General features: G+C 45.3%; 1 protein-coding gene, 4 non-coding genes and 1 pseudogene across 5 annotated transcripts in view; all 6 read right to left on the bottom strand.

Moving 5' to 3' along the window:
* Positions 1 to 27,844, bottom strand: part of morf4l1 (mortality factor 4 like 1) — a 215,451-nt gene that overhangs the window by 24,370 nt on the left and 163,237 nt on the right. The gene's annotated exons all lie outside the window — the stretch shown is intronic.
* Positions 8,515 to 8,632, bottom strand: LOC147099933 (U5 spliceosomal RNA). The gene has a single exon (XR_015073882.1). It is a non-coding gene; the product is annotated as a U5 spliceosomal RNA (small nuclear RNA).
* On the bottom strand, positions 13,423 to 13,544 carry LOC147099932 (U5 spliceosomal RNA; annotated as a pseudogene).
* Positions 21,291 to 21,405, bottom strand: LOC147099931 (U5 spliceosomal RNA). The gene has a single exon (XR_015073885.1). It is a non-coding gene; the product is annotated as a U5 spliceosomal RNA (small nuclear RNA).
* LOC147099930 (U5 spliceosomal RNA) lies at positions 23,327 to 23,441 on the bottom strand. Its single transcript, XR_015073874.1, has one exon. It is a non-coding gene; the product is annotated as a U5 spliceosomal RNA (small nuclear RNA).
* Positions 26,634 to 26,748, bottom strand: LOC147099929 (U5 spliceosomal RNA). The gene has a single exon (XR_015073873.1). It is a non-coding gene; the product is annotated as a U5 spliceosomal RNA (small nuclear RNA).

Genomic DNA, 27,844 nt, shown 5'->3' with positions numbered 1-27,844 from the left:
TTATCACTTCCCCTTCTCACTAGCCACCCCTCACACTCACCCTCATCCTTGTCCAATCATACCAACTAACAACACACAAGGGTAGGCACTTTGGTGTTTTAGCCAATGTTCATGTGAAGTTTCTGTTAATGTGTTGTACAATCATAGAATCATAGAAAGTTACAGCACGGAAGGAGGCCATTTCAGCCCATTGTGTCCGCGCCGGCCAACAAAGAGCTTTCCAGCCTAATCCCACTTCCCAGCTCTTGGTCTGTAGCCCTGCAGGTTAGAGCATCCCAGCTGCACATCCAAGTACTTTTTAAATGTGTTTAGTGTTCCTGCCTCTACCATCCTTTCAGGCAGTGGGTCCCAGACCCCCATAACCCTCTGGGTGAAGAAATTTCCCCTCAAATTCCCTCTAAACCTTCCCCCAATTACTTTAAATCTGTGCCCCTTGATTTTTGACCCCTTGTCAAGCATTGAAATCCTTATTTTCACCACTTTATGTTCTTGGGCAGATTTGTGTGCACCTTTGAAAGTGTCTTAGTGAGTTACAGTGAATGTTGAGACATAACGTCCCTTCCCACCCCAATGGTGATGAGTGTGAAAGGAATGACTTGGGCATTGTAGGGTGCTGGTGTGGGGTGGTGCCAACCTGGTGCATCATGTGGCAGCCAGGGTGTTCAGCGTTAAGTGAAGCAAATCTGGCCATGGTGAGGCCATCACTGGCATCCCGGGCAGCAATGTGGTCGGGTGATGATGCCCTGTATCCAGTGCAGCATCAGTTGATTGCAGAGAAGGTTGGTGTGGATGTTGGTGCTGCTGGTGTGCCTGGTGCTGCTGGTGTTGGGGCTGATCGTGGTGGGATTCTGAGGGCCAAGGTGAGAGAGTTTCAAGGGCAATGATGCTGATGGAATAAATGGCAGCTGAGGTTGAGATGGCAGAAGTCAATGGTCAGAGAGCTTGCTCCAAGGAGGTGACAGTGGATAGAGAGATTACTCCAAATGCTTCAAGAGTGCATAAAGCTCAAAAGTGGGTTCCAAATACTGAAGGCTGAAGCTTCTGAGATTGGAAAGTGACCAGCTGTAAAATGGTAGCTTTTATCCCACTTTTGCAGCTGTCACCTATTGAAAGAACTGGAGAGTTGTTCAGAACCCGACATACTTACCTGGCGTGATCCCCGAGCGACGGGAACCTCGTGGAAAACTTGGGAAAATGCTTTGTACCTGGGAAAATGGTGATTAAATTGCTTTACAAGCCCTCTTAACAATCTGAATTGCCTGACCCGCCACTTAGTGCCGTGTCTGCAAAGCGCAGGCAGAGCCGGCATGAGGGAAACTCACAAGGAGGCGGGTTCAGAGCGGGATACTGCCCCGCTGTCAATCTTTCGGATTTTGACGGTGGACCCGCCTCCGAACCTACCCTCTGAGCGCCGGCAAAATTCAGCCCACAGCCAGGGATACCCAAACCTTTGTCTTTGTGGACCACATAGGAGTCTATCATGGAGTCTTGGGGGCACATATAAACATCATAGAAACATAGACACATAGGGGGAAAAATTCAGTATCGCCCCATTTGGGGCGCCATTATCGGCCGTGCGCAAAGTTTAGCGCCTGGTGCTAATTATCGACTCTGACAGAAAACTTGGCTTTTATCGCCCCTGGAGGTGATTGGAGTGCTAAATCAGGCACTTCACACCTGTCTTAAGGTGCAAAGGCCGAGGAGCGAGGTGCTACCTCAGAGCGCTGGCGAAGCAAGGAAGGGAAAATCAAAATAAACCTGCAAAGTGCTGCTCAGTACTCAAAACTCCTTCACACAGCGTTGAATCTCTCCAGAAGTCTCTCTCTCTCTCTCTCAGAATGCATGGTGCAAAAATGTCACCGACAAAAAAAGGCAGGAAGCGGTCGCCTTTAAATAGCGCTCCCCCAGTCCCTTTCTGACAGCAAAACGCTCCCCTCAACCTGTCGTTGCTAGCGGCAGGCGGTAAGGCAGGGGGCGCCACTCAATACCCGGTCCGGGGCGCTAACGGGGCGTTGCACAATTGACTGGCGTCACAATCTGCCAGCGCAGGAGATCGTGGCGGTAGTGTTTAGCGCCGCCGCAAAATGTCTAGTTAATTTCGCGAGCGGCGCAAACATCGCCGCGCCCGGGCGCTAGTTGCTTTGCACCCCATTAGCGCCCTCTTAAGGCACTAGCAGGAGGCGCAAACAATTGAACTTTTCCCCCATAGAAACTAGAGGAGGCCATTCAGCCCCTCGAGCTTGTTCCGCCATTCTATTAGATCACGGCTAGTCTGTACCTCAACTCCATCCACCCGCCTTTGTTCCATATCCCTTACCTGAAAAAAATTTATCAATCTCAGTCTTGCAAATTTCAATTGACCCCCAGCATCCACAGCCTTTTGGGAAGTTCCAGATTTCCACCACCCTTTGAGTGACAAGCGCTTCCTAATTTCACTCCTAAATGGCCTGGCTCTAACGTTAAGATTATGCCCCCTTGTTCTGGACTCCCCTACCAGAGGAAATAGTTTCTCTCTATCTACTCTATCAAATCCCCTTAATCATTTTAAACACCTCGATTAAATCGCGCCTCATCCTTCTAAACTCAAGGGCATACAAGCCAAGTTTATACAACCTGGCCTCATAATTTAACCCTTTAAGTCCTGGTATCATTCTGATTAATCTGGGCTGTGCCCCCTCCAGAGGTGCGGTGCCCAAAACTGAACGCACTACTTCAGGTGAGGTCTGAACAAGGCTCTGTACAACTGAAGTATAACTTCCTTCCCTTTGTATTCCAGTCCCCTTGAACTAAAGGCCAATAATCCTTTCGGTTTTTTGATTACTTTTGTACCGGTGCACTAGTTTTTAATGGTTTGTGTGCATAGACACCTAAATCCCTTTGCTCCTCCATGGGTCCTAGTCTCTCACCTTTAAGAAAATCTATGCTCCCATTAATGGGTGTATATATATATAAGCTTCTGATACTAATGGTGTTCTGCTTTAGGATCTATCCATTAATGAAGCAACAGCCCTTTCCAAACCACCAGACCCACAAAATTCAAACGGGTCAAACCAGAGAATATGAAATAGAAACACAGAGTTGCCTGGACTGGGAGAGCTGGAATACTAGGATTCTGAGATCGCAGTGGTCCTAATGGCACAGGTTGGATACCCATGGAAACAAATCGAGCTATCTGCATCTTTTTTAAAATTCGTTCATGGGATGTGGGCATCGCTGGCAAGGCCAGCATTTATTGCCCATCCCTAATTGCCCTTGAGAAGGTGGTGGTGAGCCACCTTCTTGAACCGCTGCAGTCCGTGTTGTGAAGCTGCTCCCCAAGTGCTGTTAGGAAGGGAGTTCCAGGATGTTGACCCAGCGACGATGAAGGAACGGCCGATATATTTCCAAGTCAGGATGGTGTGTGACTTGGAGGGGAACTTGGAGGTGGTGGTGTTCCCATGCGCCTGCTTCCCTTGTCCTCCTATGTGGTAGAGGTCGATGGTACACACTGCAGCCACGGTACGCTGGTGGTGGAGGGAGTGAATGTTTGAGGTGGTGGATGGGGTGCCAATCAAACGGGCTGCTTTGCCCTGGATGGTGTCGAGCTTCCTGAGTGTTGTTGGAGCTGCACTCATCCAGGCAAGTGGAGAGTATTCCATCACACTCCTGACTTGTGCCCATGACCTGCTCCTGTGGCCACAGTATTTATGTGGCTGGTCCAGTTGAGTTTCTGGTCAATGGTGAACCCAGCATGTTATGGCAGGGAAATCGATGATTGTAATGCTACTGAATGTCAAGAGGAGGTGGTTAGATTCTCTCTTTTTTTCTCCTCATAGCTCAATGATCTGAGCCTTAGAACCATCCCATCGGTATTTCAATGTGCCCTTTGTGTCCTTTTTGTAGGCACAATGACTTCATTGTTACACACCTTATTGACTACTGATATTTGTTATGTGTCTCTGTGCATTATGTTAATCAACATTGAATGCCATATGCCATTCAATTGTGTGAAACCCTTTAAACTAAATCCCTCTCCTTGGTATATCTTAATTCCCACAAAAGATTACACATCCTTCGCTGGGATCCTGCCTCATTAATTAATACAGTGGACAGCAGGGGCTGTACAACTGATTCCTTTGGCATTCCATCAGTCACTGCAACTCAGCTTAAACAATCCCCTTAACGGTTGCTCTCTGCTTCTTCTTGTCAAGCCAATTCTCCGTCTAATTTGCCATTTCATCAATGATTCATGAACCTTCACCTTTGCTGCATGTCTTTTGTACGAGACTTTGTCAGATGTCTTCTGAAGGTCAAGGCGTACAACACCAACCTAGTTTACGTCAATAGCTTAATGCTGAGGCATTTGTTAGAATTGCTTCCCTTTCATTAACGCTTTGCTGGCTCTCACTTTTTTTTAAATTCATGATCCAACGATAATGGAGTTCTTGACCGATCACAGCGATCAATCTCTATCAATGAGTTTACAACAGACCCTGACACGAGGCGAGGAAAACCCCTTAAAGAGGGAATCTTGCCAAAGTATATAAAATATAGACCGATACAAATAAGATAGACCAGGAATGTAGGTCCAAGATGGTGCAAGTGGAAATTTAGTGAAAAGTACATTTACATCAGACACTGGCAAGAACTGTTTTATTCAAGGAGTGATAAATGTTAGTAATAATCAGTCAGGCGGTTAGACATTGGGGGATGTTTAAAATACAGCTGGATTCTGTGATGGGAGTGCTTGGGTACTGAGAGATGAGCTTCAGTAATCTGAAATGGTTTTTTCTGGCATCAGACACAAGACTTGGGTTATTCAAATTGCACTCAAGCACCATCAAGAGAGAGTTAATGTACTAACGGGGGAGCTTCAATGGGTCAATTAACCTTTTCTTGTCCTTGATTGCTCAAGGACAGAGCTGCTGACGTCTGGAAATCCCGATTACCACAAGCACACTGAAGAGCCAGTCTGATGAAGGCTGCGTGCGATGTGTTGCTCCGAAGGCCAGCTTGAGAATTTTGAATTTCATTTTTTTTTAAAAATCCGGAAATAATAGTGGCTTTCAAAAGGGAATTGGATAAATACTTGGAAAGAAAAAATTGCAAGACTATGGGGAAAAATCAGGGGGGAGCGGGACTAATTGGAGAGCTCTTTCAAAGAGCCGGCACAGGCACGATGGGCCGAATGGCCTCCTTCTGCGCTGTGCGATTCTATGATTCTACGCAATAAGATGCTGTCACCTGTCCAAGTGACCACGAAGCTGTCGGATTGTCGTAAAACCCAACTGGTTCACTAAATGTCCTTTAGGGAAGGAAACCTGCCGTCCTTTCCCGGTCTGGGCCTATACGTGACTCCAGTCCCCACACCAATGTGGTTGACTCTGAACTGCCCTCTGAAGTGGCCTCTCAAGTTGTATCAAACCCGCTACAAAGATAGAAGGCCCAACATCCCGTTCTCATGGCAACCAAGTAACTACCGGCCTTGCCAGCGACGCCCACATCCCGAGAATGGATAATAAAAGAAAATAAATCGCAATCATGGAGCCGCAACCCAATTACTCGCTGCAGAATTCCTCAGACTGGCTGGGATAGTGGCCAATGACCAAAGTTAGCGAATAACGCTGTCTTAAAGGGCAAGAGTGAGATCCTGCACCAGAGGGTGGGACAGGAACTTTCCACAGTTTGTTTCCCCCTTTATTGGCCCTGGGCTTTCTGTTTTTTTGCCTCTCCCAGAAGATTATGTGGATGGAGTGGGTGGGGGGGTGGGGGCAGGGTGTGAAGCAATGTTCCCTCTAAGCTGCGCGTGTGCATGGCCGCGCAGTAATGGGAAAGGTCCCGCCCGGGCTGCTCACCGGCTTTTAGGATATAGATGGGTTATGTGAGTGGGCAAAGATCTGGCAAATGGAGTATAATGTGGGTGTCATGAATCTTATCATGACTCATGAAGTAACACTGGGTGGCCAGCTGGTGGCGCCGTCCAAGGAGTATAAATACTCGGGCGTGGGCCCAGCTTGCTCAGGATGTTTCTGTAACCAGGAACTAGTGATGTAACTAGAATCTCATGGTTGTGAAACAGTTGATTAAAGCCTTGTTTTATACTCAAACCAAGTGCTTAGTAGTCTTTTTACATCAGTGGGAAAATGTGAAATTGTCTATTTTGGCAGGAAGATTAAAAAAGAAGCCTATTATCTAAATGGTGAGAGATTGCAGAGCTCTGAGATGCAGAGGGATCTGGGTGTGCTAGTGCATGAATCGCAAAAGGTTACTATGCAGGTACAGCAGGTAATTAGGAAAGCTAATAGAATGTTATTGTTTATTGCGAGGAGAATTGAATACAAAAGTAGGGAGGTTATGTTTCAGTTATACAGGACATTGGTGAGACCACATCTGGAGCACTGTGTACAGTATTGGTCTCATTATTTAAGGAAGGATGTAAACGTGTTGGAAGCAGTTCAGAGAAGGTTTACTAGACTAATACCTGGAATGGGTGGGTTGTCTTATGAGGAAAGGTTGGACAGGCTAGGCTTGTATCTGCTGGAGTTTAGAAGAGTAAGAGGTGACTTGATTGAAACATATAAGATTCTGAGGGGTCTGGACAGGGTGGATGTGGAGAGGATGTTTCCTCTTGTGGGAGAATCTAGAACTAGGGGTCACTGTTTAAAAATAAGGGGTCGCCCATTTATGACATAGATGAGGAGAAATTTTTTCTCACAGAGGGTCGTGAGACTTTGGAACTCTTCCTCAGAGGGCGGTGGAAGCAGAGTTTTTGAATATTTTTAAGGCAGAGGTAGATTGATTCTTGATGAGCAAGGGGGTGAAAGGTTATCGGGGGTAGGCGGGAATGTGGAGTAATCAGATCAGCCATGATCTTATTGAATGGCGGAGCAAGCTCAAGGGGCCGAGTGGCCTACTCCTGCTCCTAATTCGTATGTTCCTATGTTTTACACTGTAAACACGCACATGCGCAGAAATTTAAAGGGACGGCGCGTTAAAAGAAACAGGCCGCACAGAACAAAACGCAACTTACGGGGAACGCTGGTAAGAAGTGTCCGCTCCGGCCATCATGGTGTGTGGGGCAGGCTTGATGGACCAGCTGGTCTTTCCCTGCCCGTTAATTTCATATGTTGGTAAATCCCGTGAATCGCCACACTTACCCGTGTCGCACCTCAAGTTGTTTCCCAAATAACAGTTTATGCACAAGAACTCCAGAGGCAGAGATAATGCCAGAGTGACAAGAGACCACTGGCCCTGCACAGATTCTCCCATGTCGAGAACTTGCGTTCTTGAACCGTTTGTGTGGGGGGTGGATGGTGAGGAATGAGCAAAAACACAAAAGTTCAAACGACGTTTACACAGTGAGACCTTCTTCAGACGGAGCCTGCGGAGAAGGAATCCACTTGAGGAAGGTCACAAGCTGCAATAATTCTTTCAACGTTTTACTGTGTGCCCTTGAACCACTCATCCAATAGAGTGTCATTAGAGGCCACATTCACACGGTCCTGGTTAGAGCTCAACATACGACACAGAGAACGCTGCGAGACAAAAAATTAAAAACTCAGGGTGGGAAATCAATAAATAAAGAAGCTACAAAAACATCATCAGGCCCTGTTTCAACATAATTTATGCATTATTGCCAACACTCCAGGACTATCCTGGATTTAAAGATTAATCGCCAAGACACTGCTACAGACAAAACAACACAAAATACAAAAAGAAAATACTGCGGATGCTGGAAATCTGAAATAAAAACAGAAAATGCTGGAGAAACTCAGCAGGTCAGGCAGCATCTGTGAAGAGAGAAACAGAGTTAACGTTTCGGGTCGATGACCTTTCGTCAGAACTGGAAAAAAGCAGGAAATGGAACAGATTTTTAAGCAAGTGTAGGGGCTGGGAAAGGGGGGAGGGGAGGAAAGAACAAAAGGGGAGGTCTGTGATAGGATGGAAGGCGGGAGAGATTAAGAGACATTAAGAGATATTCAAGGCAAAAGGAGATGGGCTACGAACAAAAACCCAGGAGAAAAATCATAGAGGAGGTGGGGGGTTAAAAAAAAAAGTTATTTTCTTTGAACACTTTTATTAGATGGGATTAAAAAGACTGGTTGGCCAGGCGGGGCGGGGCGGGGCGGGGCGGGGCGGGCGGTCATGTGATGAAACCTCCAGGACTACGTCCAGCCAGAGTTGGTAACTATTAACCCAAGGTCATGACTGTAGAAGCACCTCATGGCTTCCCGAATCAGTATTACAGTGACTCCGCCCCGCCTCGCCCCACCCCACCACCCTCGTTTTCCATCATCGCCTTAACCTGAGTTGCTCTCTCCAGATTTAAGGATGTGTCCGACTCCACTCATTATGGGTAGAATTGGGGATTATTGGCTCCCCTTCCTGGGGAAACCAAGTACTGCACCTTGGAACAAGAGCAGAATACCGCAGATGCTGGAATTCTGAAATACAAACAGAAAATGCAGGAAACACTCAGCAGGTCAGGCAGCATCAGTGGAGAGAGAAACAGAGTTAACGTTTCACCATTTAGACAACCCCACAAGAAGCAGGGCCTCGAAAAATTACTCCAAACTCTGAATGCTCCTCTCCACGGAAATCTTTAGTAAAAGGCGAAAGATTTATACAATCTGATGAAGAGAAACCAGAGTGCACTGAATGACCAAACTCAGCTCCTCACACCCAGGCGGTGACACGCCTCTTTAAAGTTGTACTGAGCTCCTGGAACTGACATCTGGCGAAATCATCTCACCGCAGATCAGGAAAAGTAACTGAAATCTTCAACCTCTGTAAAAACCACTGTCAAAACCTAAAGCTCAATTTGCTTTTTTTGCAAATGACACTGATGAGGGACTTCAGTGATGTGGAGAGACTGGAGAAGCTGCGATTGTTCTCCGTAGAGCAGAGAAGGTTAAGAGGAGATTCGATAGAAGGGTTCAAAATCATGAAGGGTTTTGATAGACTAAATAAGGAGAAACTGATTCTAGTGGCAGAAGGGTCGGTAACCAGAGGACACGGATTTAAGGGGATTGGCAAAAGAACCAGAGGCGAGATGAGGAAACATTTTTTTACGCAGCGAGTTGTTGTGATCTGGAATGCGCTGAATGAAAGGGCGGTGGGACAGATTCAATAGTAACTTTCAAAAGAAAATTGAATAAATACTTGAAGGGAAAAATGTACAGGGCTATGGGAAAAAGATGGGGGAGTGGGATGATTTGGATAGGTCTACCAAAGAGCCAGCACAGACACGATGGAACAAATGGCCTCCTCCTGTGCTATATCATTCTATGATTCTATGGATGAAACAAAGCAAACTATTTCAAACGTACTTAGAGTTAGCAACCCTCCAGGATTGCCCTGGAGACTCCAGGAATTGAAGAATTAAAGATTTGATAGAGTTGTTCAAAATCATGAGTGGTGTAGACAGAGTAGATAGAGAGAAACTGTTCCCATTGGTGGAAGGGTCGAGAACCTCACACCCAGGCGGTGACACGCCTCTTTAAAGTTGCACTGAGCTGCTGGCACTAAAACTAACAGAGAAAACCTATTAACACAGATCAGGAAAAGTAACTGAAATCTTCAACCTCTGTGAAAACCACCATCAAAACATGAAAGTTTATTTTGCTTTCCTTTGCAAAGAACTATGTACAGCATTATTACGGGTATGTAAATGAGCTCTGTGCTGCATGTGGGCTGGGTTTACAGTGACGGGTTCCATTCTTAATAACAACAGAAAATGCTGGAAAATCTCAGCAGGTCAGGCAACATCCGTGGAGAGAAATTTGAGTTGATGTTTCGGGTCGAAACCCTTCTTCAAAACTGGAAAGAAAATAAAATAGATCGAAGGCAAGACTGCGATCGAACAAAAGAAGGAAAAGAGACAATAAAAGGTATTCAGATGGTAATAGGCCCGTGGAGACAAAAGGCAGCTGAGATTAGGTGTGAAGTGTACTGGCAGGTAAGAGACAGCTGCCAGGTGAGAGAGAGAAACAAAAGGAAAGGAGGGGGGGGGGCGGAAAAGGAGGACCCAAAACAAAGGGGTGGAAAAAATTATAAGTAAAAAAGTAATAGGGGCCGAGCTTATGATCTGAAATTGTTGAACTCGATATTGAATCCGGGAGGCTGCAAAGTGCCTAATCGGAAGATGAGTTGCTGTTCCTCGAGTTTATGTTGAGCTTCCGTGGAACAATACAAGAGGCCAAAGACGGTGAGGTCCGAGTGGGAATGGAGCGGTGAATTAAAATGACAGGCGACCGGAAGCTCGGGGTCACCCTCACAGACTGAACGGAGGTGTTCCGCAAAGCGGTCACCCAATCTGCGTTTGGTCTCCCCAATGTAGAGGAGACCGCATCGTAAGCAGCGAATACAGTATACTAGATTGCAAGAAGTACAAGTAAATCGCTGTTTCACCAGAAAGGGGTGTTTGGGGCCCTGGACAGTGGGAAGGAGGGAGGTATAGGGGCAGGTGTTACATCTCCTGCGCTTGCACGGGAAGGTGCCAGGCGAAGGGGAAGGGCTGTTTGGGGTGATAGAGGAGTGGACTAGGGTGTCTCGGAGGGAGCGGTCCCTACGGAATGCTGAAAGGGGAGGGGAGGGGAAGATGTGTTTGGTGGTGGGATCACTTTGGAGGTAGCGGAAATGGCGGAGGATGATCCGTTGAATGTGGAGGCTGGTGGGGTGAAAGGTGAGGACAAGGGGAACCCTATCGTGGTTCCGGGAGGGAGGGGCAGGGGTGAGGGCAGAAGTGCGGGAGATAGAACGGACACGGTTGAGGGCCGTGTCGACCACGGTAGAGGGGAACCCTCGGTTGCGGAAAAAGGAAGACATGTCGGAAGCATTGGCGTGGAAGGTGGCATCGTCGGAGCAGATACGGCGGAGACGGAGAAACTGGGAGAATGGAATAGAGTCCTTACAGGAGGCGGGGTGGGAGGAAGTGTAGTCCAGGTAGCTGTGGGAGTCAGTGGGCTTGTAGTGAATATTGGTCAATAACCTATCCCCAGAGATGGAGACGGAGAAGTCGAGGAAGGGAAGGGAAGAGTCAGAGATGGACCATGTGAAGGTGAGGGAAGGGTGGAAATTGGAGGCAAAGTGAATGAAATTGTCTAGTTCGGGGCGAGAGCAGGAAACGGCACCGATACAGTCATCAATGTATCGGAAAAAGAGGTGAGGGAGGGGACCTGAGTAGGACTCGAACAAAGATTGTTCCACATAGCCCACGAAAAGGCAGCCATAGCTAGGACCCATGCGGGTACCCATAGCAACACCTTTAATTTGGAGGAAATGAGTGGAGTTAAAGGAGAAGTTGTTCAATGTGAGAACAAGTTCAGCCAAGCGGAGGAGGGTGGTGGTGGATGGGGACTGGACGGGCCTCTGTTCAAGGAAGAAGCGGAGCGCCCTCAGGCCATCCTGGTGGGGGATGGAGGTGTAGAGGGATTGTACGCCATGGTGAAAAGGAAGCAGTTGGGGCCAGGAAACTGGAAACTGTTAAAGTGGCGGAGGGCGTCGGAAGAGTCGCAGATGTAGGTGGGAAGAGACTGGACAAGGGGAGAAAAGATAGAGTCAAGATAGGAAGAGATAAGTTCCGTGGGGCAAGAACAGGCTGAAACGATGGGTCTACCAGGGCAGTCCTGTTTGTGGATCTTGGGAAGGAGGTAGAAGCGGGCTGTGCGGGGTTGGGGAACTATATGGTTGGTGGCAGCGGGGGGAAGGTCTCCAGAGGAGATGAGGTCAGTGACAGTCTTGGAAATGGTGGTTCCATTCTTACTTGGGTACAAGCTGACTTGGCATTTTTATTCTCGCTCTGTGTTTACTCTTTAAGGTGAAAAATATTGCTCAGCACAGTTCCTGCGAGTGAGCAAACCGTATTTTAGTTCATGCAGGAAGCCAGTGACACAATGAGTACAGACCCGGAGCTCAGAGCCCGGCCTTTTTATTGATTCATTCACGGGATGTGGACGTCGCTGGCAAGGCCGGCATTTATTACCCATTCCTAGTCGCCCTCGAGAATGTGGCGGTGAGCCGCCCTCTTGAACTGCTGCAGTCCGTGTGGTGAAGGTGCTCCCACAGTGCTGTTAGGGAGGGAGTTCCTGGATTTCGACCCAGCGACGATGAAGGAACGGCTGATAAATTTCCAAGTCAGGATGGTGTGTGACCTGGAGGGGAGCTTGGAGATGGTGGTGTTCCCATGCGCCTGCTGTCCTTGTCCTTCTAGGTGGTAGAGTTTGCATGGAAAGGAGGCAATTGAGGATCCACTTAAAAATCAAGTGTCTATTTCACAGCCTTCAAATTTTTATGCTGAAATGTATGTTTGACCAGAGAAACTAGACTTGTTGATGTATCCATGCTGTTAATTTTAAATCTTGATCCATAAAATATCGGTATTGCTCTTTCATTTACACAACTTGTTTCGGAATGACCCAAAGCAAGAATTGAAGAAGGTCTACCTGGGGAATGATGTTGGTCAAGTGGAGCAAGTGTCAGCAGGTGAACATTTAGGGAACAGTGATCATAATATCATAAGGTTTAGATTAGGTATGGAAAAGGACAGGGAGCAATCTAGAGTAAAAATGTTTAACTAGGGGAAAGCCAATTTCAGTGGGATGAGAACGGATCTGGCCCGGGTAAACTGGAATCAAAGATTGACAGGCAAAACTGTAGTGGAACAATGGGCTGCCTTTAAAGAGGAAATAGTTCGGGTACAATCGAGGTACATGCCCACGAGGGGGAAAGGTAGGGCAAATAAAATCAGACATCCCTGGATGACGAAACAGATAGAGAATATGATGAAGTAGAAAAAGAGAGCATATGACAGATGTCAGATTGCAAATACATCTGAGAATCAGGCTATATATAGAAAGGTCAGAGGAGAAGTGAAAAAGAAAATCAGAGAGTCAAAGAGAGGACATGAGAATAAAATGGCAACCAACATAAAAGGTAATCCAAAAGTCTTCTATAGGCATATAAATTGTAAACGGGTAGTAAGAGAAAGGGTAGGGCCGATTAGAGACCAAAAAGGAGACCTACACATGGAGGCAGAGGACATGGCTGAGATACTAAATGAGTACATTCCATCTATCTTCACCAAGGAAGAGGATGCTGCCATAGACATAGTGAAGGAGGAGGTAGTAGAGACACTTGATAGGATAAAATTGAAAAAGAGGTATTAGAAAGGCTGGCTGTACGTTAAGTAGATAAATCACCAGGAGCGGATGGGATGCATCCTAGGATGCTGAGGGAATTGAGGGCAGAAATCACAAAGGCACTGGCCATAATATTCCAATCCTCCTTGGATACAGGAATGGTACCAGAAGTCTGGAGAATTACAAATACTACACCATTGTTCAAAAAAGGGTGTAAAGATAAACTCAGCAACTGCAGGCCAGTCAGTTACCTTAACTTGCACATTCAATAACTACGCATAAATCTTTCTTTCAGCATTTAGACAGCCCCACAAGAAGCAGGGCCTCAAAAATTACTTCAAACTCTGAATGCTCCTCGCCAAGAAAATCTTTAGTAAAAGGCAAACGATTTATACCATCGGGGAAAAAAAAAAAAAACCAGAGTACACTGAATGACCACACTCAGCTCCTCACACCCAGGCAGTGACACGCCTCTTTAAAGTTGCACTGAGCTGTTGGAACTAAACGTAACAGAGAAAACCTATTAACACAGATCAGGAAAAGTAACTGAAATCTTCAACCTCTGTGAAAACCACCATCAAAACCTGAAAGTTTATTTGGCTTTCCTTTGCAAAGAACTATGTATGGCATTATGGGTATGTAAATGAGCTCTGAGCTGCGTGTGGGCTGGGTTTACAGTGACGGGTTCTGTTATGTTCATAAATAAACAGATGTTTTCATTATGAACAGCTAGCTTGAGCTAGTCATTTATTCCGCCATGTGGACTAGTGTACAGGCATCCATCTTGACTACTGCCTTGTGGGTAGACCACTCTTAAACATACAGCTCCACCTCGTGTACCATTCTAGAATGACATGTTACTGATCATTACATCCCCCCTTTCTTTGAGGTTAAACAAAATCAATATCAATCAATCATAACGACATAAACATCTTCACAACAGTCAACATATTTTCAAAGCTTTACTTTATGAACTCTAAGCTTTTCATTCTTTTATTATAGTTTTCTTTGTACTCAAAGATTAAGTCTATCAGGCTTTTTTACTTCACGTGTGGATCTTCTCAGCACAGGTAAGTCTGATGTGTTTTCATGAGAGCCTGTATGTGTGTTTGTGTTAGATTGTTCTGGTGGTGAGTGACAAGATTCATTTGCGGCATTGTCATCGATTTGCTCTTGGATAGTTTCTTGTGCTTTCAGGAGGGAACGGCGGTTCCTCCTGAGAATCTGTCCTTCCTCAGTTGTAACAGTGTATGACCTTGGTCCTACTTCCTCAAGAACTGTAGCGTTCCTGTTCCATGCATCTGGATCCTCTATCCTGACAACATCATCCCTTGTCAATGGTTTCAGAGTTTTGGATGACTTGTCATAGTGTGATTTCTGTTTCAGCTTTAACAGTTGAAGTCTCTGTCTCAGTTCCTTACTCTGCTTTTCTTTTGCACAGCAGGGTAGTGTGGTGCACAACTTGCGACCCATTAGGAGTTCAGCAGGTGAAGAACCACAGTCTAAAGGGGAGGCTCGGAAGCTCAGCAGGGCGAGATAAGGATCAGACTTGCTTTCTGTTGCTTTCTTCAGTAGCTGTTTGAGAACTTGAACACCTTTCTCTGCCTTACCATTCGACTGAGCATACAGAGGACTGGATGTGATGTGTTGAAAGTCATAATGTGCTGCAAACTGTTGCCACTCCTTACAGTTGAAGCACGGACCATTGTCGCTAACGGCAATCCTGGGAATTCCATGTCTGGCGAAGATGGATTTAACATGCAATATGACACTGCTTGCTGATCTGCTTGAGAGCAGCGCCATCTCAGGATAGTTAGAATAGTAGTCAATCACTATTAGATAGTCTTTACCATTCAAATGAAAGAGGTCCATACCAACCTTTTGCCATGGTGCTGTTGGTAAGTCAGCTACTATCATTGGTTCCTTTGCTTGTTTGTTTTGGTGTTTCTGACATGTCTCACATATGCCTATCATGTTCTCAATGTCCTTATTTATGCCAGGCCAATAAACAGTGTCTCTTGCTCTCCTTTTGCATTTTTCAATTCCGAGGTGTCCCTCATGAATCCTTTTGAGCATGTCTTGACGTAGAGCCTGTGGAATGACTATTCTGTTCTGTTTTAGTAATAGTCCACTTGCGACACTTATCTCTGACCTGATGTGATAGTACTTTGGACAGGAACCTTTTGGCCAACCATGATGAATGTTCTCTATTACTGTTTGTAACACTGTATCTTTTACTGTTTCTTCTGCTATTTGCTTTGATTTTGTGTCTGACACGGGCAGCGCAGCAGTGACCATACTCACATGAACATCCACGTCTTCCTCAGTAGAGCTCACATGACTCATTGTGGGTGCTCGGGATAGTGCATCTGCTAACACTATGTGTTTGCCTGGTGTGTAGATCAGTTCAAAGTCATATCTTTGCAGCTTCATCATGAGTCATTGAATCCTTGGAGACATCTCATTCAGATGTTTTTTTATGATGGCAACCAGTGGGCAGTGGTCTGTCTCAACTGTGAAGGTGGGAAGTCCATATATATAGCCATGGAACTTTTCTAGTCCAACTACCAAGCCTAGACATTCCTTTTCAATCTGGGCGTATCGACACTCAGAGTCAGTCATAGACCTGGAGGCATAGGCAACAGGCTTCCAATCTTCACCCTCTGCTTGTAGCAAGACCGCGCCTAGGCCATCTTTTGATGCATCTGTTGACACTTTGATTCTCTTTGTTGGGTCAAAGAAGGTGAGTACAGGTGTGGTTGTCAGCACTGTTTTGAGGTTCATCCACTCTTGTTCATGTCTTTCTGTCCATGCAAACTCATTTGTTTTTTGTAGCAGGTCTCGCAGACAGGCTGTCTTGGCTGACAAGTTAGGAATGAACTTTCCAATGAAATTTATCATCCCCATGATGCGTAGCACTCCTTTTTTGTCAGTGGGCCTGGGCATTTTCAGTATGGCATTTACTTTTTCCATATCTGGCTCTATTCCTTTACCAGATAGATTATCTCCTAGGAAAGTGACTTCCTGGACGCCAAACTGACACTTGGCTTTGTTGAGCTTCAGTCCATTCTGGTGTATGCTCTGTAGCACTTTAGTCAGTCTCCATTGTGTTCTTTCAGTGTGGAGCCCTAGATGATGATGTCATCAACATAGACCCGAACTCCTTCCAGACCTTCAATTATGTGTTCCATCGCTCTATGAAAGATTTCAGATGCAGATATTATCCCGAAAGGCATTCTGAGGAAACAATACCTGCCAAATGGTGTGTTGAAGGTACAGTATTTGGTGCTCTCCTCATCCAGTTTTAGTTGCCAAAATCCTTGTGCGGTATCGAGCTTTCTGAAGTATCTGGCACCTGACATTTCACTGGTGATTTCTTCTCGCTTGGGAATCTGGTAGTGTTCACGTTTTATGTTTGCATTTAAGTCCTTTGGATCCATGCATACTCTTAGAGCATTGTTCTTTTTCTTTACACATACCATGGAGTTAACCCAGTCTGTTGGCTCTTTGACTTTCCAGGTGCCTCCTAGTGTGGTCATTCTGTCCAGTTCTTTCTTGAGCCGGTCACGCAGGGGTGCTGGAACTCTCCGTGGAGCATGTACCACTGGCTGAGCATCCTCCTTTAGCTGGATCTTGTAAGTGAATGGTAGAACTCCAAATCCTTTGAACACATCCTGGAAATTACTCACTATAGAATCCACCGAGTCATCTGGTCTGCTTATGGCGCAGTTTATACGGTAGACTCTCTTGACCAGTTCTAAGTCCTCACAAGCTTTGTCACCTAGTAGTGAATCAAGTCCTTCAGCCACAACAGAAAACATGAGATGATGCACTTTGTCTTTGACTGTCACTTTCAGTCTGCATACACCTAAGCTATCTATTTTCTGTCCATTATAGTTCTTCAGTAGTACTGACTTTTTCTGTATTTTGGGCTTTTCTTTCATATTTTTAATGTCACTCATACTGATTAAGTTTGCTTTTGCCCCAGTGTCTAGTTTCAATGTAACTAATGCTCCATTTACCTGCAGTGGCATCATCCATTTGTCCTCTTTTACTGCATTAACTTTATGTTCAGCATTGTCCATTCCTGAGGGCTGCACATTTTCTGTATCCTTATCTTGGCTGACAAGTTAGGAATGAACTTTCCAATGAAGTTTATCATCCCCATGATGCGTACCACTCCTTTTTTGTCAGTGGGTCTGGGCATTTTCAGTATGGCATTTACTTTTTCCTTATCTGGCTCTATTCCTTTACCAGATAGATTATCTCCTAGGAAAGTGACTTCCTGGACCCCAACCTGACACTTGGCTTTGTTGAGCTTCAGTCCATTCCAGTGTATGCTCTGTAGCACTTTAGTCAGTCTCTCATTGTGTTCTTTCAGTGTGGAGCCCTCGATGATGATGTCATCAACAGAGACCTGAACTCCTTCCAGACCTTCAATTATGTGTTCCATCGCTCTATGAAAGATTTCAGATGCAGATATTATCCCGAAAGGCATTCTGAGGAAACAATACCTGCCAAATGGTGTGTTGAAGGTACAGTATTTGGTGCTCTCCTCATCCAGTTTTAGTTGCCAAAATCCTTGTGAGGCATCGAGCTTTCTGAAGTATCTGGCACCTGACATTTCACTGGTGATTTCTTCTCGCTTGGGAATCTGGAAGTGTTCACGTTTTATGTTTCCATTTAAGTCCTTTGGATCCATGCATACTCTTAGATCATTGTTCTTTTTCTCTACACACACCATGGAGTTAACCCAGTCTGTTGGCTCTTTGACTTTCCTGATGACACCTAGTGTGGGCATTCTGTCCAGTTCTTTCTTGAGCCGGTCATGCAGAGGTGCTGGAACTCTCCGTGGAGCATGTACCACTGGCTGAGCATCCTCCTTTAGCTGGATCTTGTAAGTGAATGGTAGAACTCCAAATCCTTTGAACACATCCTGGAAATTACTCACTACAGAATCCACCGAGTCATCTGGTCTGCTTATGGCACAGTTTATATGGTAGACTCTCTTGACCAGTTCTAAGACCTCACAAGCTTTGTCACCTAGTAGTGAATCAAGTCCTTCAGCCACAACAGAAAACATGAGATGATGCACTTTGTGTTTGACTGTCACTTTCAGTCTGCATACACCTAAGCTCTCTATTTTCTGTCCATTATAGTTCTTCAGTAGTACTGACTTTTTCTGTATTTTGGGCTTTCCTTTCATACTTTTAATGTCACTCATACTGATTAAGTTTGCTTTTGCCCCAGTGTCTAGTTTCAATGTAACTAATGCTCCATTTACCTGCAGTGGCATCATCCATTTGTCCTCTTTTACTGCATTAACTTTATGTTCAGCATTGTCCATTCCTGAGGGCTGCACATTTTCTGTATCCTTTTCTATATTATCACATGACACCATTCCTACAAAAAATGTCTCACTTAAATCAGTGTCCTCACTCACATTGACTTGTTGCCCTTTCTTTGTTTTTACTTTTGAAAAGCATTGTTTGGCAAAGTGATTCTTTCCATTACATTTTGTGCACATTTTTCCAAACACTGGGCATTGTCTTGACTGGTGCTGGTAACCACAGCGTTTACAATTAAAAGTTCCATCCTCCGATTGCTTTGCATTTCTGTTCTGCCCATGTTTCTTCCCCTTGCAGAACACAGCACCGACAGCAGCACAGTCACTCATTACAGTCGTATTATTATTAATTTCACTGAAAGTCTTCGCGTGCTTCTGAGCTAGCTCACTGGCATGGCATATTTTCACAGCATCCTCCAATGTTAGTTCGGTTTCTCTCAACAAACCTTCCCTGACTTTTTTATCATGAATACCAAACACAATCTGGTCACGAATCATGGATGATTTCAGTTCAGAGAAATTACATGTCTGTGCTTTCAGTTTCAGATCGGTCAGAAAGCTATCAAAAGTCTCATTTTGCTGCTGCGTCCGTGAACGGAACACGTAACTCTCATAGGTCTCGTTCTTTTTGGGAGAACAATGTGTATCAAACTTCTTTAGCACATCGTCCATTTTTTCTCTGTCCTCTTGATCAAATACAAATGTATTAAATACCTCTATCACCTGCGGGCCTGCAACCATGAGCAGTAACACTATTTTCCTTGCATCTGGCTTCGTACCGAACCTGATGGCGGCAATGTAGAGTTTGAATTGTTGTTTGAAAGTCCGCCAATAGCAGTCGACATTCCCCATGAGTGTCAAATCCTCCGGTGGCTTCAAATTCTCCATGTCGCGTTTCACAATATTCAGCAGATATTACCAATCCTGGTACCATGTTATGTTCATAAATAAATAGACATTTTCATTATGAACAACTAGCTTGAGCTTGTCATTTATTCAGCCATGTGGACTAGTGTACAGGCATCCATCTTGACTACTGCCTTGTGGGTAGATCACTCTTAAACATACAGCTCCACCTAGTGTACAATTCTAGAATGACATGTTACTGATCATTACAGGTTCCATTCTTACTTGGGTACAAGCTGACTCGGCATTTTTATTCTCGCTCTGTGTTTACTCTTTAAGGTGAAAAATCTTGCTCAGCACAGTTCCTGCGAGTGAGCAAATCGTATTTTATTTCATGCAGGAAGCCAGTGACACAATGAGTACAGACCCGGAGCTCAGAGCCCGGCCCTTTTATTTATTCATTCACGGGATGTGGGCGTCGCTGGCAAGGCCGGCATTTATTACCCATTCCTAGTCGCCCTCGAGAATGTGGTGGTGAGCCACCCTCTTGAACTGCTGCAGTCCGTGTGGTGAAGGTGCTCCCACAGTGCTGTTAGGGAGCGAGTTCCTGGATTTTGGCCCAGCGACGGTGAAAAAATGGCCGATAAATTTCCAAGTCAGGATGGTGTGTGACCTGGAGGGGAGCTTGGAGATGGTGGTGTTCCCATGCGCCTGCTGTCCTTGTCCTTCTAGGTGGTAGAGTTTGCATGGAAAGGAGGCAATTGAGGATCCACTTAAAAATCTAGTGTCTATTTCACTGCCTTCAAATTTTTATGCTGAAATGTATGTTTGACCAGAGAAACTAGACTTGTTGATGTATCCATGCTGTTAATTTTAACTCTTGATCCATAAAATATCGGTGTTGCTCTTTCATTTACACAACTTGTTTTGGAATGACCCAAAGCAAGAATTGAAGTAGGTCTACCTGGGGAATGAGGTAGGTCAAGTGGAGCAAGTGTCAGCAGGTGAACATTTAGGGAACAGTGATCATAATACCATAAGGTTTAGATTAGCTATGGAAAAGGACAGGGAGCAATCTAGAGTAAAAATGTTTAACTAGGGGAAAGCCAATTTCAGTGGGATGAGAACGGATCTGGCCCGGGTAAACTGGAATCAAAGATTGACAGGCAAAACTGTAGTGGAACAATGGGCTGCCTTTAAAGAGGAAATAGTTCAGGTACAATCGAGGTACATGCCCACGAGGGGGAAAGGTAGGGCAAATAAAATCAGACATCCCTGGATGACGAAACAGATAGAGAATATGATGAAGTAGAAAAAGAGAGCATATGACAGATGTCAGATTGCAAATACATCTGAGAATCAGGCTATATATAGAAAGGTCAGAGGAGAAGTGAAAAAGAAAATCAGAGAGTCAAAGAGAGGACATGAGAATAAAATGGCAGCCAACATAAAAGGTAATCCAAAAGTCTTCTATAGGCATATAAATTGTAAACGGGTAGTAAGAGAAGGGGTAGGGCCGATTAGAGACCAAAAAGGAGACCTACACATGGAGGCAGAGGACATGGCTGAGATACTAAATGAGTACATTCCATCTATCTTCACCAAGGAAGAGGATGCTGCCATAGACATAGTGAAGGAGGAGGTAGTAGAGACACTTGATAGGATAAAATTGAAAAAGAGGTATTAGAAAGGCTGGCTGTACTTAAATTAGATAAATCACCAGGAGCAGATGGGATGCATCCTAGGATGCTGAGGAAATTGAGGGCGGAAATCGCAAAGGTACTGGCCATAATATTCCAATCCTCCTTGGATACAGGGGTGGTGGCAGAAGTCTGGAGAACTACAAATACTACACCATTGTTCAAAAAAGGGTGCAAAGATAAACTCAACAACCACAGGCCAGTCAGTTACCTTAACTTGCACATTCAATCAATCAATCAATCAATCACTACATAAATCTATCTTTTAGCATTTAAGACAACCCCACAAAAAACAGGGCCTCAAAAACTTACTTCAAACTCTGAACGCGCCTCGCCACGGAAATCTTTAGTGAAAAGCAAACTATTTATACAATCTGAAAATAAACCAGAGGGTACTAATTGATCAAATTCAGCTCCTCACACCCAGGCGGTGACACGCCTCTTTAAAGTTGCACTGAGCTGCTGGAACTAAAACTAAAAGAGAAAACCTATTAGCACAGATCAGGAAAAGTAACTGAAATCTTCAACCTCTGTGAAAACCACCATCAAAACCTGAAAGTTTATTTTGCTTTCCTGTGCAAAGAACTATGTACGGCATTATGGGTATGTAAATGAGCTCTGAGCTGCATGTGGGCTGGGTTTACAGTGACGGGTTTCATTCTTACTTGGGTACAAACTGACTCTGCATTTTTATTCTCGCTCCATGTTTACTCTTTAAATCTTGCTCAGCACAGTTCATGTAAGAGAGCAAATCGTATTTTAGTTCATGCAGGAAGCCAGTGACACAATGAGTACAGACCCGGAGCTCAAAGCCCGGCCTTTTTATTTATTCATTCACGGGATGTGGGCGTCGCTGGCAAGGCCGGCATTTATTACCCATTCCTAGTTGCCCTCGAGAATGTGGTGGTGAGCCGCCCTCTTGAACTGCTGCAGTCCGTGTGGTGAAGGTGCTCCCACAGTGCTGCTAGGGACGGAGTTCCTGGATTTTGGCCCAGCGACGATGAAGGAACGGCTGATAAATTTCCAAGTCAGGATGGTGTGTGACCTGGAGGGGAGCTTGGAGATGGTGGTGTTCCCATGCGCCTGCTGTCCTTGTCCTTCTAGGTGGTAGAGTTTGCATGGAAAGGAGGCAATTGAGGATCCACTTAAAAATCTAGTCTGTATTTCAGTGCCTTCAAATTTTTATGCTGAAATGTATGTTTGACCAGAGAAACTAGACTTGTTGATGTATCCATGCCGTTAATTTTAACTCTTGATCCATAAAATATCTGTAGTCCTCTTTCATTTACACAACTTGCTTCGGAATGACCCAAAGCAAGAATTGAAGTAGGTCTACCTGGGGAATGAGGTAGGTCAAGTGGAGCAAGTGTCAGCAGGTGAACATTTAGGGAACAGTGATCATAATATCATAAGGCTTAGATTAGCTATGGAAAAGGACAGGGAGCAATCTAGAGTAAAAATGTTTAACTAGGGGAAAGCCAATTTCAGTGGGATGAGAACGGATCTGGCCCGGGTAAACTGGAATCAAAGATTGACAGGCAAAACTGTAGTGGAACAATGGGCTGCCTTTAAAGAGGAATAGTTCGGGTGCAATCGAGGTACATTCCCACGAGGGAGAAAGGTAGGGCAAATAAAATCAGACATCCCTGGATGACGAAACAGATAGAGAATATGATGAAGTAGAAAAACCAGAGTGTACTGATTGAACAGATTCAGCTCCTCACACTTAAAGAGGAAATAGTTCGGGTACAATCGAGGTACATTCCGTAAGGGTGACCCCGAGCTTCCGGTCGCCTGTCATTTTAATTCACCGCTCCATTCCCACTCGGACCTCACCGTCCTTGGCCTCTTGCATTGTTCCACGGAAGCTCAACGTAAACTCAAAGAACAGCACCTCATCTTCCGATTAGGCACTTTGCAGCTTTCCGGACTCAATATCGAGTTCAACAATTTCAGATCATAACCTCGGTCCCTATTACATTTTTACTTATATTTGTTTCCCCCCCCTTTCCTTTTTTTCTCTCTCCCACATGGCAGCTGTCTCTCATCCTGCCAGTACATTTCACACCTAATCTGAGCCATCTTTTGTCTCCACTGTCCTATCACCATCTCGTCTCGTTTTGAATACCTCTTAATGTCTATTCACTTCTTTTGTTCTATCGCAGCCCTGCCTTGGATCTATTTCACTTCCTTTCCAGTTCTGAAAAAGGGTTCACCCGAAATGTCAACAATAACTTCTCTCCACATATGTTGCTTGGCCTGCTGAGCTTTTCCAGCATTTGAATGAATATAAATCTTTCTTTCAGCATTTAGACAGCCCCACAAGAAGCAGGGCCTCAAAAAATTACTTCAAACTCGGAATGCTCCTCTCCACGGAAATCTTTAGTAAAAGGCGAAAGATTTATACGATTTGAAGAGAAACCAGAGTATACTAAATGATCAGATTCAGCTCCTCACACCCAGGCGGTGACACACCTCTTTAAGGTTGTACTGAGCTGTTGGAACTGATATACAGAGAAATCGTCTCACCGCAGATCAGGAAAAGTAACTGAAATCTTCACCCTCTGTGAAAACCACTGTCAAGACAAGGAAGATTATTTTGCTTCTTTTTGGCCAAGAACTATGCACAGCATTATGGGTATGTAAATGAGCTCTGAGCTGTACGTGGGCTGGTCTTACTGCAACATAGAAACATAGAAGAAAGGAGCAGGAGTAGGCCATTCGGCCCTTCGAGCCTGCTCCGCCATTCAATGAGATCATGGCTGATCATCCAAATTCAGTACCCTGTCCCTGCTTTCTCCCCATATCTCTTGATCCCTTTAGCCTCAAGAAATATATCCAACTCTTTCTTGAATATATTTAATGAACTGGCCTCCACCACCCTCTGTGGCAGAGAATTCCACAGGTTCACCACTCTCTGGGTGAAGAAATTCCTCCTCATTTCAGTCCTAAATGGCTTACCCCTTATCCTTAGACTATGACCCCTGGTTCTGGACTCCCCGGCCATCAGAAACATCCTTTCTGCATCTAGTCTGTCCAGACCTGTCAGAATTTTATAGGTTTCGATGAGATCCCCTCTCAATCTTCTAAACTCCAGTGAGTACAAGCCCAATCGACACAATCTCTCCTCGTACGTCATTCCTGCCATCCCAGGTATCAGCCTGGTGAATCTTCGCTGCGCTCCCTCCATGGCAAGAACGTCCTTCCTCAGGTAAGGTGACCAAAACTGCACACAATACTCAAGGTGCGGTCTCACCAAGGCCCTGTACAACTGCAGCAAGACATCCTTGTTCTTGTACTCGAACCCTCTTGCTACGAAGGCCAACATACCATTTGCCTTCTTAACCGCCTGCTGCACCTGCATGCTTACCTTCAGCGACTGGTGCACAATAACACCCAGGTCTCTTTGCACTTCCCCTTCTCCCAATCTATTGCCATTCAAATAATAATCTGCCTTCCTGTTTTTGCCACCAAAGTGGATAACCTCACATTTATCCACATTATAGTGCATTTGCCATGTTTCTGCCCAATCACCCAACCTGTCCAAATCGTACTGGAGTTTCACGACATCCTCCTCACAGCTTACTCTCCCACCCAGCTTTGTGTCCTCTGCAAATTTGGAGATATTACATCCAATTCCCTCGTCCAGATCATTAATATATATTGTGAACAGCTGGGGTCCTAGGACCGATCCTTGCGGTACCCCACTAGTCACTGCCTGCCACTCGGAAAATGACCCGTTTATTCCAACTCTTTGCTTTCTGTCCGCCAACCAGTTCTCTATCCAAGTCAATACCTTGCCCCCAATCCCATGTGCCTTCATTTTGCACGCTAATCTCTTATGTGGGACCTTATCGAAAGCCTTCTGAAAGTCCAAATACACCACATCCACTGGTTCTCCCTTATCTATTTCGATTCTTAAAATAGTCACTAATAAATCTAATAAGGATTTCAGGAGAAACTTCTTTATCCAGAAAGTGGTGAGAACAGGAACTCGCTGCCACAGGGAGTGGTTGAGGTGAATAGTACAGATGCATTTAAGGGGAAGCTGGATAAACCTGGATGAGTGCAGCTCCAACAACACTCACCAAGCTCGACACCATCCAGGACAAAGCAGCCGCTTGATTGTCACCCCATTCACCACCTTAAACATTCACATCCTCCACCACCGGCGCACCGTGGCTGCAGTGTGTACCATCTACAAGATGCACTGCAGCAACTCGCCAAGGCTTCTTCGGCAGCAGCTCCCAAACCCGCGACCTCTACTGCAGGCGCATGGGAACACCACCACCTCCAAGTTCCCCTCCAAGTCACACACCATCCTGACATGGAAATATATTGCCAATCCTTCATCGTCGCTGGGTCAAAATCCTGGAACTCCCTCCCTAACAGCACTGTGGGAGCACCTTCACCACACGGACTGCAGCGGTTCAAGAAGGTGGCTCACTGCCACCTTCTCAAGGGCAATTAGGGATGGGCAATAAATGCTGACCTTGCCAGCGACGCCCACATCCCAGAAACTAGACTTGTTGATGTATCCATGCTGTTAATTTTAACTCTTGATCCATAAAATATCGGTGTTGCTCTTTCATTTACACACCTTGTTTCGGAATGACCCAAAGCAAGAATTGAAGTAGGTCTACCTGGGGAATGAGGTAGGTCAAGTGGAGCAAGTGTCAGCAGGTGAACATTTAGGGAACAGTGATCATAATATCATAAGGTTTAGATTAGCTATGGAAAAGGACAGGGAGCAATCTAGAGTAAAAATGTTTAACTAGGGGAAAGCCAATTTCAGTGGGATGAGAACGGATCTGGCCCGGGTAAACTGGAATCAAAGATTGACAGGCAAAACTGTAGTGGAACAATGGGCTGCCTTTAAAGAGGAATAGTTCGGGTACAATCGAGGTACATTCCCACGAGGGAGAAAGGTAGGGCAAATAAAATCAGACATCCCTGGATGACGAAACAGATAGAGAATATGATGAAGTAGAAAAACCAGAGTGTACTGATTGAACAGATTCAGCTCCTCACACTTAAAGAGGAAATAGTTCGGGTACAATCGAGGTACATTCCGTAAGGGTGACCCCGAGCTTCCGGTCGCCTGTCATTTTAATTCACCGCTCCATTCCCACTCGGACCTCACCGTCCTTGGCCTCTTGCATTGTTCCACGGAAGCTCAACGTAAACTCAAAGAACAGCACCTCATCTTCCGATTAGGCACTTTGCAGCTTTCCGGACTCAATATCGAGTTCAACAATTTCAGATCATAACCTCGGTCCCTATTACATTTTTACTTATATTTGTTTCCCCCCCCTTTCCTTTATTTCTCTCTCCCACATGGCAGCTGTCTCTCATCCTGCCAGTACATTTCACACCTAATCTGAGCCATCTTTTGTCTCCACTGTCCTATCACCATCTCGTCTCGTTTTGAATACCTCTTAATGTCTATTCACTTCTTTTGTTCTATCGCAGCCCTGCCTTGGATCTATTTCACTTCCTTTCCAGTTCTGAAAAAGGGTTCACCCGAAATGTCAACTATAACTTCTCTCCACGGATGTTGCCTGGCCTGCTGAGTTTTTCCAGCATTTGAATGAATATAAATCTTTCTTTCAGCATTTAGACAGCCCCACAAGAAGCAGGGCCTCAAAAAATTACTTCAAACTCGGAATGCTCCTCTCCACGGAAATCTTTAGTAAAAGGCGAAAGATTTATACGATTTGAAGAGAAACCAGAGTATACTAAAAGATCAGATTCAGCTCCTCACACCCAGGCGGTGACACACCTCTTTAAGGTTGTACTGAGCTGTTGGAACTGATATACAGAGAAATCGTCTCACCGCAGATCAGGAAAAGTAACTGAAATCTTCACCCTCTGTGAAAACCACTGTCAAGACAAGGAAGATTATTTTGCTTCTTTTTGGCCAAGAACTATGCACAGCATTATGGGTATGTAAATGAGCTCTGAGCTGTACGTGGGCTGGTCTTACTGCAACATAGAAACATAGAAGAAAGGAGCAGGAGTAGGCCATTCGGCCCTTCGAGCCTGCTCCGCCATTCAATGAGATCATGGCTGATCATCCAAATTCAGTACCCTGTCCCTGCTTTCTCTCCATATCCCTTGATCCCTTTAGCCTCAAGAAATATATCCAACTCTTTCTTGAATATATTTAATGAACTGGCCTCCACCACCCTCTGTGGCAGAGAATTCCACAGGTTCACCACTCTCTGGGTGAAGAAATTCCTCCTCATTTCAGTCCTAAATGGCTTACCCCTTATCCTTAGACTATGACCCCTGGTTCTGGACTCCCCGGCCATCAGAAACATCCTTTCTGCATCTAGTCTGTCCAGACCTGACAGAATTTTATAGGTTTCGATGAGATCCCCTCTCAATCTTCTAAACTCCAGTGAGTACAAGCCCAATCGACACAATCTCTCCTCGTACGTCATTCCTGCCATCCCAGGTATCAGCCTGGTGAATCTTCGCTGCGCTCCCTCCATGGCAAGAACGTCCTTCCTCAGGTAAGGTGACCAAAACTGCACACAATACTCAAGGTGCGGTCTCACCAAGGCCCTGTACAACTGCAGCAAGACATCCTTGTTCTTGTACTCGAACCCTCTTGCTACGAAGGCCAACATACCATTTGCCTTCTTAACCGCCTGCTGCACCTGCATGCTTACCTTCAGCGACTGGTGCACAATAACACCCAGGTCTCTTTGCACTTCCCCTTCTCCCAATCTATTGCCATTCAAATAATAATCTGCCTTCCTGTTTTTGCCACCAAAGTGGATAACCTCACATTTATCCACATTATAGTGCATTTGCCATGTTTCTGC

The sequence above is a fragment of the Somniosus microcephalus genome, chromosome 27, assembly GCF_052327205.1.
Source record: "Somniosus microcephalus isolate GS21.2 chromosome 27, FLI_Smic_1.0, whole genome shotgun sequence".
NCBI lineage: Eukaryota > Metazoa > Chordata > Chondrichthyes > Squaliformes > Somniosidae > Somniosus > Somniosus microcephalus.
Note: the sequence above shows the minus strand (reverse complement) of the source record. Positions and strands in the feature narration are given on the sequence as shown.